Source organism: Solanum dulcamara, chromosome 3 (assembly GCF_947179165.1).
Source record: "Solanum dulcamara chromosome 3, daSolDulc1.2, whole genome shotgun sequence".
Taxonomy (NCBI): Eukaryota; Viridiplantae; Streptophyta; class Magnoliopsida; order Solanales; family Solanaceae; genus Solanum; species Solanum dulcamara.
Window position 1 is genome coordinate 14615471 of NC_077239.1, and position 19224 is coordinate 14634694.

At 34.3% G+C, this 19224-nt stretch overlaps 1 pseudogene; it reads left to right on the top strand.

Moving 5' to 3' along the window:
• The first annotated feature begins 15256 nt into the window (after positions 1-15256).
• On the top strand, positions 15257-17276 carry LOC129883474 (beta-1,3-galactosyltransferase GALT1-like; annotated as a pseudogene).
• Positions 17277-19224: the final 1948 nt, after the last annotated feature.

A 19224-nucleotide genomic window follows, 5' to 3' on the forward strand; every position in this document is an offset into this window, starting at 1 on the left:
GCAGTGTTTTATAAGGTTGATATTATTTTGGTCTTAATAATTCAATAGCCTTAAGGTGGTCTATTTGAGATAGAATTGATGGAATCACCTACGTGAGTAGTGTAAAGGTTTGGTCGTCTTTTATGAAATTGGGTCATCTTTCTAGAGCACTCAAAAGACCCAAGGTGTGTGTGCATGACCATAAAAGCACTTTGTTAGTATCGCGGAGTTTGCATAAAATCAAGGATATAGTATGAGTTATGGGGGTCTCAACTTATTTCCATTTAGTTCAAGAATACTTCAATTTATGGATATTTATTGTTGCCTCATTTCACTAACTGTCAATTCAAATCGAAAGATATTGATACTTGAGTACATGTTCCTTTCGCTTGCCCAGAATTGTTCCTATTCTTTATCTTTGCATTAGTGGGGGATTGTGGATATTATTCCTTTTTTATTTAATGCAAATGATAAATAACATCTTTTAACTCTCCGTAATTAATCTATGTGAACATTCCTAAGAAATAAGTATATGTGAAATGGGAGAGTTACTTCCTCATAAATGGTTCACCTTTATTCAAGTGACAATTTCTTAACTTCGTAAGAAAATAAGAAAACTATTCAGAAGGCTTAAGTTACTTTGCATTATGACAAATGTCATTAAAAGTAAGAGTAATGTTTCATCACATTAATTATACGTTAGTTTCTTACGTTCTTCTGATGGATGAAAACGTAAATGATTTTTGTATTTAAGGAGTATCATTTGTGAGCTAAACATATGGAAGAAAAATAAAAAAGCCTTTCTTTCATTTACTCTCTCTTTCATCAATTCCTTTATTGTCTCAAATAATAATTCTTCCTATTTTTTGTGAATTTCTGGGCAATAGCTTTTGTGCAACTCCAAACTTTCACCCACGAGTGCACGTGTTTGAAAGTAACTGTAGAACCTTGGAGAGCGACCGGCTACAACGATCTGCACTGGAGTCGGGCCGAAATTTCTTTCAAGGTAGTGGCTTTCCACGACACAGAATTTGTAATAATTTATTTACTACTTTATAATTCTAGTCCAATATCAATATTGTATTATCTTTCCCAACAAAAATAACAATTACCATTTTACTATTTGCTAAGAACTTGCATGTGTAGTAGGGAGAACGGGGTTGCTATTGGTTGATGTGCTCAATCTAAAATTTAGTGCTCAAGAAAAAGCACAGTTCGTTCCAGTTTCGTCAGCTGCTAATGTTTGAAGAATTATTTCATTGAAGTCCTTAAGCTCTAGTTTTAGAAATTTTGTGGTTTGTTCCCTTATGAAAGTGAATTTCCATATCACAATCCACGTTTTAATTTGATCTCCAAGTTTGAAAGCATTGTATACCAAGTTTGATGAATCTCTATTTTGTCATAATAGGAGCCCTTGCTAATGATTTTCCTCTATTCTTTCTTTTGTTAGTCTATCTTTTATATAATAATCTAGACATTCTATGCTTTTTTTATGCAATATGTAGGGTATCTTACCGCTTCATTAGTTGCTCATATTTTTTGAAACTATTTGGGCTTACCTGTAATAATTTCACGGATGACAGGTAAGTCATTCTTTTCAGCTGAATTTAACTTTCTATAAAGAAGATTGGAAAGGGTAGAAGGTACCATTTTCATGGTGCTAGTGTAAATATAACGTGCAGATTGTATAGTAGATGAAGTGAAAAACATCGATATACATGGAAATCAATTTTGGGGTTTCACTAAGCTTTGTTTCATGTGCTTTGTCTGACTGTTTTTGGCAAGGTTATGGTACAACTTTTAAGTAGAATTTCACTATAATAGAGGAGATTGTATGATTAGGCATGTGGTCTCAGTCCTACAAATATATCAATCTCGAAATTTTATGCACTCACTCTTATCCCATCATGTCAAGTGAAATAGTACCATGTAAAAATAAAACGAAAAAATATATAATGGAAGACATCCAAATCATTATATTCTGAAATTGCTCAACATATCGTAATCAAGGGATTCTCCATAGTCAATAAAATGTAAAAATTGTATAGGCTAATGCACTATTAACGAGGCCACTAGGTTTACTTTTTTGACAAAAAATGTGGCAAAGAAATTAGATTTGGGGAATAGGTAAGATTTTTTCAAACTAAGTTCATTTTCTAAGCTTGAACTTTTAAACTTCACTTTTTTTTGAAAGAGACTATAGGCGTTACACTACAGCTGGTCCAATCAAAATTAACTTCATTTTTTCTTTTTTACCGTTGAGTGAAGGTGAGGGTGAAAATATATATGAATAAACGGGTCTTAAAGATTGCACTTAAAAATATACTTCTTTTATTTTAAAAAGAATATCCTAATTTAACTTTAAAAAAATTAAAACAATAAAAAAAAATTGTGATATTAAATTAAATTTATGACTTATGTCAAATGTATTAGTACTTTTTAACTAGTTAAGAGTACGTGTTTTGCACGTGTGTATCACGTTAATTAATAAAATATACATAAAAAATTTAATTATTGTGTGTAAATCATATTATATATTATTAAGTAGAATATTTTGTAAAAAAAATATAAAATTCTTAACATAAAAGTGTACTTAAAGAGGAACGTGATAACTAATCATCACACTAACAATAAAGGAGAAAAATTAAATATAGCAAACAAATTTTTTCATTGATATCGGTCACTCCCCGAGAGGGTACCCTAGGCGTGGCCGGCACTCGGAGACCATTGTTGGCCCCAAGAAAACCACTTGGTCCGACGACTCATTCAATCACATCAACGAAAGACTTGAAATAACTCAAATAATGACACTCGATTGGACTAACACATCAACAACTCAATAAAGGGGTGGTTTTAAAAGTCAAGTCAATCCCATAATTAATAGTTTAAAATACTCAAAGTATATAGTAACTCATACTCATAAAATCAATACTAAAGGTGGTTTAAAAATGAACTTTGAAAGTACCATTCTAACTCAACCTTGACTCTGTCTATCAAGCCTCTATTGACTATCAAGAAGGTGCTGAGACAAGCTCATGACTATCTCAAAAAGAACTACTCATAAATAATAAATGAAATAAATATGATCCCTCCGAAAGCAAGGAGATCTCACCACTATCAGGAAGGAAATAAATCTTCAACGGAGTGCCTGTTGATGATCCCTAGAACCTGTATCTGCATTATAAAATGATGTAGGCCAAATGTCTTCAGTACATGGAATGTACGAGTATATAAAATAGCTGAAGGAAATATGATCAACATTACCCAACATCAAATGACTCAACTCAAGGAACTCAACACAAAGGTAACTCCAATCAACTCAAAGCAATATGCAAGTTATAATAAATAATGCTTTGAAAGTAGACTCAATGATATGCAACTCAACCAAATCAAAACCATTCATTTTAGGAAGTTTTCCTAATCGACAACCATCACTTATGAGCTAGTGATGATACAATGCTTTGCACTGATGTTGTCGTAGTCCTCCAATACCTTGCCAAGGTAAGGGACAATCAACCTCAATTTATCCTCAATAAATCAAAGTCCATCATTTTGGAACTTGAGAGGCATAGCCTCAATCCTATGCTAGCGACATAGTTTATGGGATTCGAGTTATTATTTACTCTTACCCAAATTGGTGCTCAATACCACTCCCATAGGACTCAATACGCTCATATACTTAATCAATTCATATAGTCTTATTGGACTCTCGTCAACTCACCTCATCTCAATCATCAAACTTTTTTTTTAAAACATGCTTTCGACTCATTCACAACTCTTTAAGACTCTATCTCAAATCAATCATTTAACTAAGTAATCAACTCATTTAATCTCAATGTTCATGCTCTTTCAAACCTCATTCAAATATGAGTATACTCAGTTTAAAATCATAATTCGTTAAAATGCATGAAAACCATTCTCGTTAACTCAAAATAAATGCATATTAGTGCGACAACTATCAACTCAACTGGTTTATGGTAATGGAATCATGAATAGTAATTCAAGAACTCAAATCATGTGAATATATAAATATATATGTATATATATATGTTTATATATATATATAAGAGAAATTCAATAGGGAATTTCATAAACAACTCAAGAACTCAATCAAACGAGAACAAAATTCTACTCAAACTCAATCTGGACAGAATGAAGATGTAGGGCACGTGGACGAACTCAGTCCATCATTGTGATTAGCCTTATATATCTTATACGCTCCTAATTCTTGAGAAAGGTGAGATTTTTAGAGGAAGAGATGGCAAGAATCCATGTTTTTAACCTTAGAGGTGGATTTTCTTGAAAACATATAGATTCCATGGGTAAAAGATATTAATTGGTGTTAAGATGAAGAAATTATGGGATTTCATGGTCAAATCTTACCTTGTATGATGGATGAACCTTGGAGGGAGTTAGTTTCTTGAGAACTTCTCTTTCTAGGATAAATATTTGAACTAGGAAGATGAATTAAGTCTTTGGGGGTTATTAAAAAGCCTCAGGCCTGTGCTGACACTCAGAAAATGCTTCGGGTGCCTGTCCAACATGCGGAGAGGGAAATAGCCACTGCCTCATTGCGCTAGCGTGTGGAAAATACCTCGGGCTCGAAGATGGCGTGTGGCAAGATAGTACCCAATAAAATGGGCATAATTTTTTACTCTGAACTCCAATTGATGCACACTTGGTGGAGTTGGAGAAAAAACTCATAGACCTTTAATTTGATAGGTAATGGTCCACCGAACTCTCTGTATGTTGAGAGATATGGTCATTTGAAGTTGACACTTATATGAAATCACACGATAACGTAGCCGATAGGAATGCTTTTAAATTACTTGGTATTTGAGGTTTCTTATGACCCTAAACCACATCCAATACACTTCAATTACCTAGTAAAGGATTTTAACATCTATGCTCAACTTAGAAGGCATCGGGTTCGGTCCTATATACACACGGAGGATTGTCCGAATTTATGCTTAGAAGTTGTGGAGCGTTACAATATCTCCTCTTTGGGATCATTCATCCTCGAATGATCACCAAGCTAAGAATTTACTCAATGTAAAAATATTATACAAGAACTCAAAAGGCTCAAACTCAAGAATAACTCACTCAATTACTCAAACTCAAGAAGGTACTAACTCAGAGATAGGAATAGGAATAGTACCTTCAATATTGGCACAAGGAGGGACTAATAGATGCGGGTACTTAGATTTCATATCATCCTTGGATCCCCATGTAGCCTCCTCAATAAACTGATTCCTTCATAAGACTTTGATTAAAGTGACCTCTTTGGTCCTCAATTTACGAACCTGACGATCAAAAATTTGGGCAAGAACTTCCTCATAAGACAAATTATCTTTCACTCAAATTTTTGCTGTAGGAACAATGAGTGAAGAATCTCCCAAGCATTTCTTAAGCATGGAAATATAGAACACCGGATAAACGACATTGCCAACTCTCTTGATAATCTGATAAGGACCAATGTAACGGGGACTCAGTTTACCTTTCTTCCCAAATATCATAACACCTTTCAAGGGGGAAACTTTTAAATACACCCAATCATTTACCTCAAACTCTAAGTCTCTTCTCCTAACATCAATGTAGAATTTTTGACGACTTTGCACAGTTTTCAACCTTTCTTGGATAATCTTCACTTTTTTCATAGCCTGATGAACTAAGTCTGGCCCTATCAACCCAGCCTCACCAACCTCAAACCATCCAATTGGCGATCTGCGCCTCCTCCATAAAGAGCTTCATATGGAGCCATTTGAATGCTTGAATGAAAAATGTTATTATAAGAAAACTCAATAAGTGGAAAGTAGTCATCCCAATTACCCTTAAAATCGATGACACAACTGTCAACATATACTTAAGAGTTTGAATAGTGTTCTCTATTTGAACGTCTATCTGTGGGTGATAAGAAGTGCTAAGATTCACCTTCGAACCCAAACCTTTCTGGAAGGACTTTCAAAACTGTGCAATAAATTGGGTACCTCTATCTGAGATGATGGACAAGGGAATTCCATGCAATTTGACTATCTCTCGAATATACAACCTTGCATAATCCTTTATTTTGTCTGTAGTCTTAACGGATAAGAAGGGCGCTAATTTGGTCATTCTATCCACACTCACCCAAATTGAATCATTTTTTCTCTGAGATCGCGATAAGCCCGTAATGAAAACCATATTGATCATCTTCCACTTCCATTTTGGAATCTAAATGTTCTGAACCACACCACAAGACATTTGATGCTCAATTTTCACTAGTTGGCAATTTGGGCACCTAGACACGAACTTTGTTATATCTCTCTTTATTCCACTCCACCAATATACTTCTCTCAAGTCATGGTACATCTTTGTAGAACCTAGATGGATGGAATACCTGGAGCTATGGGCCTCTACCATGATCCTCTCTCGAATTCCATCAATAAATGGAACATACAATCTTTCTTGATATCTTAACACTCTATCTCCCCCTTTTGGCGAATGTCGTCACCTTTTGCTTATGGACATCATCTTTCAACTAAATGAGAATGGGATCTTGATCTTTCTTTTCTTTCACCTCGGCAACTAGAGATGATTCAGCCCCATTCTGAACAGTAGCACGCCCTTCACTAGATTTAAAGAGTTGCACTCCCAAACGTACAAGTCTATGCACCTCTTTAGCTAACTCTTTCTTTCCCTCCTCCATATGGGCAGTGCTCCTCATAGATAACCTGCTAAGAGCATCAGAAACCATATTAGCTTTACCTGGGTGGTAAAGAATACTCATATCATAATTTTTGAGCAACTCAAGCCATCTCCTCTACTTCAGATTCAGCTCCTTCTGACTAAACACATATTGCAGGCTCTTGTGATCAGTAAACACATCAACATGCACACCATAGAGATAGTGATACCAAATATTGAGAGCAAAAACTACGGCTGCCAACTCAAGGTCGTAAGTTGGGTAGTTCCTCTCATGAATCTTAAGCTACCTAGAAGCATACGTAATAACCTTACCCTTCTACATCAATACAAAACCCAACCCAACTCTGGATAAGTCATAATAGATAAATAACCTATTGGTTCCCTCAGGTAGGGATAAAACTGAAGCAATAGTCAATCAGGTCTTCAACTCCTGAAAACTTTTCTTACAAGCGTCTGACCATTGGAACTAAGACTTCTCCTATATTAGTTTAGTTAATGGAGACAATATAGATGAGAATCCCTCTACGAACCTTCTATAGTAACCAGCCAAATCCAAAAAACTTATTATGTTAGTTGGGGATATAGGTCTGGGCCAGTTCTTTACTGCCTCAATCTTCTACGAATCAACTCGTATACCCTTCTCAAATAAAACATGGCCTAAGAAAGCCACTGAAGCAATAAAATTCACACTTCAAAAACTTATCATACAACTCTCTATCTTTGAGAGTCTGAAGAACAATTCTAAGATAATTGGCATGCTACTTCTCATTTATGGAGTAAATCAACATGTCATCGATAAACACAATCACAAACATGTCCAAATATTATTTGAACACTCGATTCATCAATCCCATAAATATTGTATGAGTGTTAGTCAATCCAAAGGACATAACAAGAAACTCAAAGTAACCATATCGAATCCAAAAAATAGTCTTTGGGATATCATATTCTCTCACTTTCAAATAATGATAGCCTCATCTGAAGTTTACTTTTGAGAAACAAGTGGTACACTATCTTGGGAAGAGGATACTTATTCTTAATGGTGACCTTTTTCAACTGATGATAGTCGATACACATCCTGAGGGAATATCTTTATTCCGCACGAAAAGAATAAGAGCGCCCCAAAGTGAGATACTCAGCCTAATAAATCCTTTGTCTAAGAGATCTTTCAACTTCTCTTTCAACTCAACGGGAGCCATTCTATATGGAAGAATAGAGATAGGCTGCATATCAGGAAGAAAATCAATCCCAAAGTCGATCTCCCTATCAAGAGGGACTCCGGGCAGATCATCACGGAAAGCTTTGGGAAACTCATTAATAATGGGAATAGTCTCAAGGGATGGAGCTTCCATACTATCATCTCTAACTCGAACTATATAATAGATACAACCCTTGGAGATTAACTTTCTGTCCCTAAGGTATGATATGAACTTATCCTTAGGCACTACTGGACTACCCTTCCACTCTATGATAGGTTCATTCAGAAATTAAAACTTGACAACTCAAGTTCTACAATCAACTGAGGCATAACAGGCATAAAGCCAGTCCATGCCAAGAATAACATCAAAATCAACCATGTCTAACTCAACTAAGTTAACCATGGTATCTCTGTAATAGATGGATACAAGACAATCTCTATAAACCCTCTTAGCTAGAATAGACTCACTAACAGGAGTAGAAACACTGAAAGGCTCAAGAAGATGCTCTGGGAGGATCTCAAACTTATTAGCCACATAAGAGGTTACAAAATACAATATGGCACCCAGATCAAGAAAAGTTTAAACATCAAAAGTAAAGACTTGGAGCATACCAATAACAATGTTTGGTGAGTTCTCCTAATCCTAACGACTAGCCATAACATACAAATAGTTTGAACCTCTTCATGTACTTGAAGTAGTACCTCTCTGATTACCTCGAACAGGGGGTGTTGCAATAAAGGATTGGGATTTGTCACCTCATATTAGAAACTCCCTCTAAAAATAGTCTATCTTATCACATTTATAGTACCTATTGATGCCATTTCTTCACTCTCCCGAATAGAGTTTACCACACTTGCTACAAGGTGACTTTCTTTTCAAACCTTGAGTCACACTCCCATGGGATTGAGAACCCTGAGCTCTGAAATTCTGGTGGTTATGCAATGGTTGATAATACCTGTGGCTGGGGGCAGGTGCACTTGCTGTCGATGGAGCATAGTTAGAAGACCTCTTTTGAAAGAATGACTTATTGCCCTTACCTTGTTTATGCTCATTCTCATGCCCAACTAACTTGGCTTTCTTGCTCAAGTGCTCTTCTCTGTCTTTCTTCTTATCATCCTCAACCAACTGAGCATACACCATAAGCCTAGAAATATTTATGTTTAAAATAAATAGTAATGCCTTACACTCCTTCTTCACATGCTTTCCCAAACCAGAGATGAGCTTCCTCACCTTAGACCTCATATCTAGGACCATCTCCAGACAATATCTAGACAGCTGGATGAACTTAAGACTATACTCTTTTACCGTCATCCCCTCTTGCTTTAGGTTTACAAACTCTTCAACTTTAGCTTCCCTCAATTCTGTAGGAAAGAAGTGATCAAGGAAGGCACCCTTAAAACTCATCCCAAATAGCAAGCTCCGTATCCTCGCCTCTACCTTCCTCCACTGGTTGTACCACACGTTGGCCACATCCTTGAGCTGATAGGAAAACAACTCAACTCCCTCAAATTCAGTAGCATGCATTGTTTCAGTATCTTCCATATCTCATTAATGAAGTTCTGGGGGTCCTCCTCAATCTTAGATCATGTAAAGATCAGGGGGTTCATCCTCAAGAAATATCTAATCCTTATAGAAGAGAGCTAAAGCTAAGAGCTGGTGAACTCTAGTTACCCCTCTGGGCAGCTACCAACTGAGTGAGCATGGCAATAGCTTCTCTGAAATCTTCCTTTAAAGTAGGAGTGGGCTGAGTAGTAGGTATATTAGGCACCTCAGTATACCGGGCAGGTCGATCCCCAGTTCTTACCACAAAGGGTGAGGGCATTCCTCTTGATGGCGGTACATTTAGGAGTCATGATCTACAATGTGTAACGCATGAATTAGAAAGGAACTTTTATAGAGTTAAACTCTATAGAACGAACTCAGAGTATGAAATAAGTGAGACAATTCCTAATGTCCTCTAGCCTCCTAATTATAAGTGTGGTGCATGACACACCCATAAGACAGAGTCTACTAAAAACGGCTTCATAAATGCCTTGATATCAAGTTTGTCACGCCCCGAGAAGGTACCCTAGGCGTGGATGGTACTCAGAGACATTGCTGGCCCCAAGTGAACCACTTGATTTGATCACTCATCCAATCACATCATAGAAGAATTAAAATAACTCAAATAATGACATTCACATGGGCTAACACATCAATATCTCAATAAATGGTGGTTTTAAAAGTCAAGTCAATCTTGTAATTAATAGTTTAAAATAATCAAAGCACACAATAACTCATACTCATAAAATTAATACTAAAGGTAATTTAAAAAGACTCTGAAAGTACCATTCTAACACAACCTTGGCTCTGTCTATGAAGACTCTATCGACTGTCAAGAAGGTGCCAAAGGTGCCGAGACAAACCCATGGCTACCTCAAAAAGAAATTCTCATAAATAATAAATGAAATAAATATGATCCCTCCGAAATCAAAGAGGTCTCACTATCAGGAAGGAAATAGATCTTCAACAGAGTGCATGTTGATGATCCCTAACACCTGCAACTACATCATAAAATGATGCAGGCCAAATAGTGTAAGTACATGGAATGTATGAGTATGTAAAATAGCTAAAGGAAATACGATCAACAATACTCAGCATCAAATGACCCGACTCAAAAGATTCAACTAAGGAACTCGACTCAAAGGTAACTCCAATCAATTCAAAACAATATGCAAGTTATAATAAATAATACTTGAAAGTAGACTTAATGATATGAAACTCAACTAGATCAAAACCATTCATTTTAGAAATTTCTCTAACAGACAATCATCACATATGAGCTAGTAATGATACAATATTTTGCACTGGAGTTGCCGCAGTTGTCCAATACCTTGCCAAGATAAGGGACGATCAACCTCAATAGATCCACAATCAATCAAAGTCCATCATTTTGGAACTTGAGAGGCATAGCCTCTATCCTATGCTGACAATGTAGTTTATGGAGTTTGAGTTGTTATCTATTCTTACCCAAATCAGTGCTCAATACCACTCCCATAGGACTCAATATGCTCATATACTCAATTAATTCATTCAAATCAACTCATGTAGTCTCATTGGACACTCGTCAACTCAACTCATCTCAATCATCAAACTTTTTTGTTTAAAACATACTTTTGATTCATTCACAACTCCTCAAGATTCTATCTCAAATTAGTCATTTAACTCAGCACTCATCTCATTTAGTATCAATGCTCCTTCTCTTTCAAACCTCATTCAAATATGTGTGGACTCAATTTAAAATCATAATTCATTAAAATGCATGAAAATCATTCTCATCAACTCGAAATAAATCCATATTAGTGCAACAATCATCAACTCAACTGGGGTTCAAGGAAATGGAATCATGAACAGTAATTCAAGAACTCAAATCATGGGAATCATCATAGTATACTTATATATATATATATATATATATATATATATATATATAAGGAATTCAATATGGAATTTTCTAAACAACTCAAGAACTCAATCAAACGGGATCAAAACTAAACTCAAACTCAATCTAGACTGAATGAAGATGTAAGGCGCGTGGACGAACGCAGTCCAATGTTTTGATTAGACTTACATACCTTATACATTCCTAATTCTTGAGAAAGGTGAGATCTTTGGAGGAAGAGATGGCAAGAATCTGTTTCTTGAACCTTAGAGGTGGATTTTCTTGAAAACCTATAAATTCCATGGGTAAAAGATATTAATTAGTGTTAAGATAAAGAAATTATGGAATTCCATGGTCAAATCTTACCTTGGATGATGGATGAACCTTGGAGGGAGTTAGTTTCTTGAGAACTTCTCTTTTTAGGGTAAATATTTGAAATAGGAAGATGAATTAAGTCTTTTGGGGGTTATTAAAAAGATTCAGGCCCGTGCTGGTGCGCGGAAAACATTTTGGGCGCTAGTCCAATGCGTGGAGAGGGTAGTAGCCACTGCCTCGTTGCGCTAGGGAGTGGAAAATGCCTCAGGCGTGCGGCCGGTGCGCGGCAAGACAGTACCCATTAAAATGGACATAACTTTTTAATCCAAACTTCAATTGATGCAAATTAGTGGCGTTGGAAAGAAGACTCATAGACCTTTAATTTGATAGGTAATGGTCCACCTAACTCTTTGTATGCTGAGAGATATGATCGTTTGAAGTTGACCCTTATATGAACTCATGCAAAAACTTAGTTGATAGGAATGCTTTGAACTTACTTGGTGTTTGAGGTTCCTTATGACCCTAAACCACATCTAATACACTTCAATTACCTAGGAAAGGATCTTAACATCTATGCTCAACTTAGAAGGCATCGAGTTTGGGCCTATGTTCACACGGAGGATTATCCGGATCTATGCTTAGAAGTTGCGGAGCTTTACAATATCAAAAGTCAAAACTATGTTGGTATTGATATATAAAACAAACTCTAAACAATTTAGTAAAGGAAAAATGAACTACAAACATAATAATAGTATAACACAGCTACTTTCAACAAATTAATAACAAAAAAAGGATTATAGTAAAGAAAAAGATGACAATCTGAAGTTGCGATAAAAGAAAACTAAAAGTCATCTATCATGAGATTTTACATTATATATAATACATATGAATTGATATACTTACCTCAAATTTAACTTTATCCAACTTGGCTTACGTAAATAATAGTCACATAAAAAATACTAATGAAGAATAGCTTTTTAAAAATAATTAAAAAAATAAAAATAATAAAATACATTTAAAAATTATTATTTAAAAATAATCTTCAAAATTTATTGAATATATATTGAAGTTTGTAGAAAATATGTAAAACCAATTATTAAAAAGAAAGAAAACTACCTACGTTTTTTTTTTTACAAATAGCAATAAAGTTAAGAATTTTATGCAAAGATACTTCACTATAGACAACTAGTATGGGATTATATCCCAACATGTATCTTTGCTATTTTCCTTCCATTCCAGCTTAACAATAAAAGGAAAAAAGTAAATCAACACACATTTTTTCTTAAATACTCATTTTTTGTCCAATAACATTTAACTTAAGAATATAAAAAAATATATAAATGTTGATGAGACAAAACCTTAGTACTTTAATAATATATTTTCCTTATACTATATATTTTAGAACTATTTAATTTTTAAAATATATTTTCTTTTTACGAAATATTTTATGATTGTTTAATTATTAGTTATCCTAATATCTCTTATCATATATTTTATAATTTCTTAACTATTAATTATCTAATACCTTATATATATATATATATATCTCTACGATATGTTTTAGATTACTTTATTTTTAAAATATATGTGTGTAACTTATATCAATAGTATAATTTTTTTAAAAAAATCATACAAAAATTGTTAAACAATGTGTATATGTATTTGAATATCACATTCCTATATTATATCGGAAATAACTTTTTCTTTTTATTTAAACATGAAAAAATCCATGAAAGTATTACTTTTATTTATTGAATAAGTAGAGAAGTGCAGGAATATTTAATAGATAGCATCATTGAATAAAATATGAAGTATGCACTTAATATTAACATTTTTTTTTCTTTTTGCATGCATGATCAACTGGTGTCATCTTTAGATCTATCTTTTCGTTGCACGTCCTACACAACCAATTATTTTTTTCATGTTGGTATAACTTGTGCCGGCTTGTCCTTTATAATGTTGTTGTCTTTGCCCTTTTTGGTGTAGGCATATTTAGATTGAACAAGGCTTTAACAATCAATGTTCTGAAATATGCTACGCTAAATGTGTATCAATATTTGGATATGCTAAATGTATAAATAGCAGCTCAAGCATTTTGGTATGCTAAACAGTAGGTGAACCTTCTCGAATGTATGAACAGCAAATCAAAACAGCTTATACTTTTTCATTGTCTTTAGGTTAGGTATTTGCACTGTTTTTTTTTTTTCTCTTTCGTGTTGTGTTTGAAGTTGAGATTGAGATCTGCAGTTGAAAGCTGGTGGAGACTGGCATTTGAGTACTGAGGGTTCTCGCGCATTGTGCCCATCTAAATTGTTTTTGTCTATTATGTTAATTGTTTGGTCTGTAACTTCAGGTGCTGGTTTCAGTGGCACATATTAGTTTAAAATATTGATATATTGAAAAGTAAGCAGAATTTAATATAGCATTTGAGTGTGTAAAATCTTGGAAATAGTTTATGAGCATTTAATTTTCTCAGAAGACAGGACAATAATCTAGTATCATATTTTTACTAGCATCTAGTTATTATCTATCAATATTTCCATTCTGTTATCTGTAATTTGTACTTTGGATGTTTATTTTAGAGAATTTTCAGCTCTTCATATGTTTTAGATAAAGTTTGATACTTTTCCTTTTCCTGATCACCCTCAATGTTCCTTTCCATTTCTTTCACTGGTACATGATCCTGGCTGCTGCAGATTGTTCGTTCTTTGTTTTTTCCTTTTCCTGATCCTGTTAATAAAGGTTAACTACGCTCAGAAAGGGAACCAGAAACTTATTAGGATGGTCAAACGGCAGGTTTATAGATGTTTAATCATTTAACTTGAGAGTCTCTATTTTTCCTTTATTTTCAATCTAAGAATATGATGCAGAAAAGATAATATTTTCATCTTCGTACATCAAAATAGAACAGTTATGATTCATTTGTGTTTACATAGTATCTTCCAATTTTTTCTTTTGACTTGGCTGGCCTTAGTGTGCTTGGCAGAATCTGTCGTTTGTCTTGTCTTTGATATTAAAGTGCTACTTAAAATTCTCCAAGTTATATAAACTGCAGACACTGCTTCTTTCCATTAGAGCACTTTTGTCCTTTATTTAGAACCGTCTTCTCTGTTCAATCTATTATCCCCTGACAGGGGAATTGTATTAGAGCATAAGTCCTTTAGGTGTTTAATTCATTCTTGGAAAACTACATCTTTTGATGTTCAAGAACATGTCCTCAAATTGATCATCAGCCAGGCAATCAACTAGGTTCGACGTTTTCTTAGGCAGTGTACATGAATTTCCAGTCCTGTATTTAGACATTTTTTTCATCTCACCTACCATCGGTATTTGGCCTCCAATATGGGGAACAATTTAATACTGTGCGCCTTATTTGATGTTCTGAAGAAACAAGCATTGTTTCTTTTTGGCTGTTGCATTGTACTAATAACCTAAACTGAGCACTGGAGTCTGGACTCACATGATTAAGATTTGGTGTTACTCTTCAAGTTAGTTGTGGTTCTTTTCTCCTCATTAGCATATGCACATAATGAGATGAGTTATTAAATTGTTAGCATCTGTTGCAGGTGCCACTGTTCTGTTTACTCTTGGGGCTCATCTAGTCTGACATTCGTTGAATTAAGTGTTAAATGATTTAATAGTTTTATTGGGAATAGAAATGAAGAAATGGTACAGTGGTGTTTTAACTATATCCCTGTTGATGTTTTTGGTCCTGGGATACTGTGTGATGAGGAAACTTGTCAAGGAAAGCTATGTTACAAGTTCTCTCTACTTCAATATGACAAATCCTCTTGAATAGATAAATTCTATGGCTCCACATGCAGCTCATCATCCAGAAAAAATTACTCGAGTAATATCTGCTGAAATTGTTGTCTCTGATCTCTTTATCAAGAGGAACCTGTCAGCTCAGGAGGTATCAATTGAAAAGGTTTACTCATGATCTAGTCTTACCTAATGGTATAGAGGCAGTTAAGGAAGCCACTATTGCATGGAACAACCTCATGAGTGCAGTAGAGAGGGACAAACTCAATACAAATGATAGTTCAATTACGGCAAGGAAACAGAACCGATGTCGTCATTTTCTTAGCAAAACCAATGCTACAGAACTTGATGCTAGTGGCTTTAAGTTGCGGCTTCCTTGTGGTCTGACTCAGGGTTCTTCCATCACAATAATTGCCATTCCAAATGGTCTTCTTGGGAACTTTTGGATATATTTGATTGGTGAACCACTATCAGGTGAACCAGACACTCCTGTTATTCTGCACTACTCCATGGTGATAAAATAACTGAGGATCCTGTAATCGTACAAAACACCTGATCTATTGCACATGACTGGGGTGAAGAGGAGCGCTGTCCATAACCATCAGATGAAAAGAGTAAGAAAGGTAATAGTTTTTTTCCCTCTTCACATAAGGGAGTTCATTCCTTGAAGTACAAGTTCAAGCTTTGTAGCTCATTTTCCTGCATTTCTTTTCAACCGGCTTTTTAGAAACGATGCTGCATCCTCCTATGTGCTGGATTAACTGCAAATCGAATGTTGGACATGCCATTTTTGGAAATAAAATTATTATTCTTGAAGATGATGTCACCTGTTGAGGTCTAGATCCTACAAATGTATGGGAATTTAATTTGTGAGTTGATATTATATTACACATTCTGAAGATGGTCTGTTCTCTTTAAATGCTTATTTTTCTTGGAAAATTTTGCTATTTAAAATATATAGGATTTCCTATTTTCATTCCTTATCCATAAAAAAGGATTCCTAATTTCGTTTTTTTATTGGTCTCCTTGCCTATTATGCTCTTTCATTGTCTCTTTCCTGTTGATATTGATAACAAAATTGTCTCCCTTTTGTTAACCAACTTAGTGTTTTATCTTTCCATTGCTGCAAAGTTTTTCTCCAACTTGTTTAAAGCTGATTGGTCTTATACCTTGGATTGAAACAACTTCTAAAATTGCATTATCTCCTTTGCTCCTCCATTTTCTCTGCCGCTTGTCTTGATGAGATTTCCCTTTTCTCTATTTGCTTCTTTTTATTATCTTTTTCAGCTTCAGTGATGTCCTCACTTGTTCACCCTGTGCTCATTGTATTATTTCTAACATTGTTCACCTTTTCATCAGTGGATGAATTGGATCAATGCAATGAGATGGTGGGCAATGTCATGTCTACTCGGCTTGCCATTGCAACAAATAAATCTAGCATGGTTCAGGATGGGGCTAAATCAAGAAAATATTTTCCTTTCAAGCAAGGATATCTCTCGATTGACACTCTGAGAATAGGATCTGAAGGAATTCAGATGACAGTTGATGGAAGACACGTAACATCTTTTGCTTTCCGTGAAGTAATCTTTTCCTCCTATGTTTCCTTTTCTCCTCTTTGTTTCCTCGGAATTTTAGTATGGATATTTCTGCATCATCACAATGGTTATCTGTTTTACTGGAATCTTCTTTATTTTGGATGTATGTCTTATCAGACTTTGGAACCATGGCTCATAAAATTAATTTCTGTTGTCGCAAGTGGTTTGCCAACATCAGAGGATTCAGAGCATATAAACGACTTGGAAGTCTTAAAATCAGCTCCTCTTCCTCCACGAAAAAGACTAGATCTCTTTATTGGTGTATTTTCTACCGCAAATAATTTTGAACATAGAATGGCTGTCACTCATTACAATTCGTAGCTACACTTTGATTTGCCATGCATTTGTATTTTTTGCGGGTTTCGGAGAAAAAAATACAAATACAAACTGATTTGTATCAAAATAAACATATATTAGGAGAAGAGATGCGAGCGAGATCGAGAGAGGGAGGAGGGAGGCGAGAGGATGAATACATGCTGTATTCGTTGTATTTCGAATACAATTGATACATGATACAAATTAATAAATACGGAATACAATGCAAAATAAATACATTATATAAATACAAAAACAATTATATACATTAAATAAATACAAAAACAATTCAAAATAAATACAAAATACAGTTTATAACAAAATATATTAAATAAATATAAAATACAAAAATAGTTAAATAGTTGTATCAAGAAGGATAGAGAAAGGGGAGAGAGAGAGGGGAGAGAAATTTGGTACAAAATCCTATATATAGCTATAAATTATAATGTTTTAAATTGTAGTGGTTTGTCGTAAATACATATCATATGTTTGCTTTGTTGTGTAATTTTCCCTTTTTTTTTTCTATTTGTATGACTATAAGACTTTTGAAATATGTGAACTAAAACATACAATATAATATTTGTTTGATTATACAAATATGTCATTAAGAAAAAAGGAGAAAGTTAAATTAAATTATTTTCAAATTTAGATATTGGTTTGTCGTAAATACATATCATATGTTTGCTTTGTTGTGTAATTTTCCCTTTTTTTTCTATTTGTATGACTATAAGACTTTTGAAATATGTGAACTAAAACATACAATATAATATTTGTTTGATTATACAAATATGTCATTAAGAAAAAAGGAGAAAGTTAAATTAAATTATTTTCAAATTTAGATATTGGTTTGTCGTAAATACATATCATATGTTTGCTTTGTTGTGTAATTTTCCCTTTTTTTTTCTATTTGTATGACTATAAGATTTTTGAAATATGTGATCTAAAACATACAATATAATATTTATTTGATTATACAAATATGTCATTAAGAAAAAAGGAGAAAGTTAAATTAAATTATTTTCAAATTTAGATAATCGTCATTCTATCTTGAATGGACGAAAAAGGAAATATTACCACATAAATGTAGTAGGAAATTTTACCACATATAAATTGCTATGAGCCTATGACACCATCTTTTGTAGATTATAGACAAGGTTCCATGTCCCTCTAATGAAAGTAAATTTTTGCTTATATATATTACATGGTAGGGGTCGACCTCTCCCCCTCCCATTGGTTCACAATCTAATGATGATGAAGATGTTGATTTACCACAAGTTTTTATTTTATTCGAATTTGAAATCGACAATATAAGCAAACTTACATGAGAGATCTTTTGAGGATAGGAAGAACAAAATCATGGGTGTGTTTCGATGCACCATAACTTTGATGTAATGAAAACATCTTCACGACTCTTAATGAGTCTCCGTTGTAACGCTTTAGCCACGGCTCGACCAAGTGCTTCCTTGGAGCCGTAGGCAGCAGCGGTGTCAAAACGTCGTTAACTGGCTTCAATAGCATCAATAAAAATGGAGACTGATTGGTCAATTGGTGGTAATGTTGGTGCTATTGGTGCTACTCCCATACCTATTAGAGGCATATCATGACCAGATTTCAACATAACTCGTGGGACTAACATAGCCATATAACTAAGTACGTACTTAACTGGAACGATACCGAGAAGATTATTGCAGGGAGGAAGTACCGCAACTAAAGTTTGATATGACAATTAATATGAAAATAAATTGGATACGAGAATTTTGCGTGGAAACCCCTCTAACTGATAGAGGGGAAAAACCACAGGGTAGAATGATCTCACTATTTAAAATATGGAGTACATTGCTCTCAAATACAAGGAGAAAATAATAATTAATACTTTTCTCTGGTAAAAGGAAAAACTACTAAAGAGGACACTCAAGACTACAATATTTTTCTTGGTGTATAACTCTCTTTGTAT